The sequence below is a fragment of the Trichechus manatus genome, unplaced genomic scaffold (assembly GCF_000243295.1).
Source record: "Trichechus manatus latirostris isolate Lorelei unplaced genomic scaffold, TriManLat1.0 scaffold00236, whole genome shotgun sequence".
In the NCBI taxonomy this organism is placed as follows: domain Eukaryota; kingdom Metazoa; phylum Chordata; class Mammalia; order Sirenia; family Trichechidae; genus Trichechus; species Trichechus manatus.
Window position 1 is genome coordinate 166,239 of NW_004444172.1, and position 2,620 is coordinate 168,858.

At 36.2% G+C, this 2,620-nt stretch overlaps 1 pseudogene; it reads right to left on the minus strand.

The window, feature by feature from the left end:
- Nucleotides 1-854: 854 nt before the first annotated feature.
- Nucleotides 855-2,063, minus strand: LOC101350011 (olfactory receptor 5W2-like; annotated as a pseudogene).
- Between the last annotated feature and the right edge of the window lie 557 nt (nt 2,064-2,620).

Below are 2,620 nucleotides of genomic sequence, written 5' to 3' on the forward strand. Positions count from 1 at the left end.
TTCCATTACTTTTAGTGTTCAAACCCTCTTTATGTAATTGCTCATAAGACACAAAAACTTTATTCAAGGCACGTAATAGACCCTCAGTGGATTTCCTTTTTTGCCTTATGAACGTTAAATAAAAGTTAGTTGATTTTTTGTTTTATTTGTTTACTCAGATGTTATGTTGTTACTTGAGTTAAGGAGATAAAACGCATAGTCCTTGACCTCAGAGTGTTCATAACCCCGCCTCAGAGATAATGATTTAGGAAACAGTACACATATTCAATGGTGCCCTGAGGCACATGGTGGTGTGTGAACTAAGGAAAGGGATATTTAATCAAAGCTTAGAGGATTCAGGAGGGAAGCAATGCTCCCTGAAGGAGGTGACTGTGTTGAGAACAGCAGCACAGGGAGTTAACTCATCAGGCCAAGTCCCTTTGCTCTATATAAACTAGCCATGTTGACATTCTTTAATTTCTACAGAAATACTGTGGTCCCTGTTCACTTCAAGGCCTCTCCAATTCCTGGTTCAACTGCCTTCTCTCCCTATTCGCATCTCTTGGTTAATGTCTATTCATCCTTTAGATCCCAGAATAAATGTCTCCATTTCAATGGAGGACTTCTTAACTCTGCACACTAGATTTGAATAATCTGATTCGTATTTGTAATGCCCAGTCTTTTCACTTCATGCCATTATTATTAATAAATAATTAAGGTTTGCAACTTCCATTAGAATGTAAGATTAATTATTACAAAAATCTGCTGGATTTACCATAGAATTCAAACCACCTAGATGTATAATAGGCAAATAGTAAACATTCAATAAATTTTAGACAAAATAAATTAATGCATAAATAAAAGACTTAACTAACAAAAACTTAACAAACTAAGAAGAAGCTGGAAAGTTTTCTACACAGAGGGAGTACATACATCAATATAGGACACATGGCATATCTGGGGAACACAGCAGTTAGAATCTGAAATATAGTATAAGGACTTATTGGAATACACCAAATTAGATGAAAAAAAATTTGATTTTCATGTATTATAGTGGGACACTGGGAGAAAATACATATATAATTTTTCAATAAAATCATTTTTTAATTTTTAAGTTTCTTAAGAGCTTCTTTCACATCCTTGTTCCGTAGACTATAAATCAGAGGGTTTAACATGGAGATGACAATGGTATAAAACAATGAGGTAATTTTGTCTTGATCTAGAGAGTAGGCAGAACTAGGTCAGAAATACATGAAAAGTACAGTTCCCTGGAAAATTGCAACAGCAGTTAAGTAAGAGGTGCAGGTGGAGAAAGCTTTGAACCTTCCCTCAGCAGAGTGGATCTTTAAGGCTGAGAGGATGATGTAACAGTAAGAGACAAGAAGCCCTAAAATGGTACTCAGTTCAATGAAGCCAAAAACAGTGAACAATGCCAGCTCATTGACCTGAATATCGGAACAGGAAAGGAGGAAAAGTGGAGGTAAATCACAGAAGTAATGATTGATTTCATTTGACCCACAGAAACATAAGTGGAAAGTTAATGTTGTATGTATCGAAGCGTCCACCATGCCCACCAGATAAACCCCAGCCATGAGCATGGAGCACACCCTGCTGGACATGTGGACTGTATAGAGCAAGGGGTTGCTAATGGCCTTGTACCGATCAAAGACCATCACTGCCAGGAAGAGACACTCAGAATCTGCAAAGATACAGAAGATGAAGAATTGCAGAGCACAGCCATAGAAGGAAATGGATTTGTCTTCGGCTAAGAGGTCCACCAGTATCTTGGGCCCGATTGCTGTGGAATAGCAGAGGTCACAGAAGGAGAGGTGGCTGAGGAAAAGTACATTGGTGTTTGAAGCTGAGAGTCCATTCTAATTAAAATGATCATTCCAAGATTTGCCACAAGAATAATGAGACATACAACCAGAAACATGGTGTATATGGTAGCTTTGATCTCAGGATTATCAGTAATTTCTAAGAGGTGGAATTCAGTCAAGGAGGAGCAATTTTCTCCATCCATTCTTCTTTGTTCTTCTTTTAAATGGCTACAAAAATGATCAAGAAGATAACAGATCAGAGTTTAGCTCTGCATCATGTCCACAAAATATTATCTGTAAGGCAGAACACTTTCTTTCTGTAAATTGTCTTCTTTATCCTCAGCAACAAGCTAAAATAAATGTCACTGTTAAAGAGGCAACTTTATGTTACTGAAAAAACTAAAATGTGTGGAACACGAAGTTCAGAAACTTTGATTCTAAATCTATGTGTCTTTCTCGATATCTGTCATTTGTATTTGCCTCCACTGTCTTATCTCAGACAGTTGATTTGAATAAACCTAAACCTCATTCCAAATTCAAACTGACATAAAGAAACACAAAAGTTAGAGAGACAAAGCCAGAAGATACAGGCCTAAACTTCTGACTTGTGGAAAAATAAGTATGCTTTTGAACAAAAATGTGATCACATTTATTGTATTCATCCTGAAACATAAATGAGTTTAATGATTCAGCAACAATGAATGATATTGCATACAAACTGATAAATACATTTATTATGTTACTGTTTTGGTCTATGATGTCTTTAGTTTAGCTAAGCATGAATATCTTACTCAACTTTTCTATCACATTTCATCTCTTCT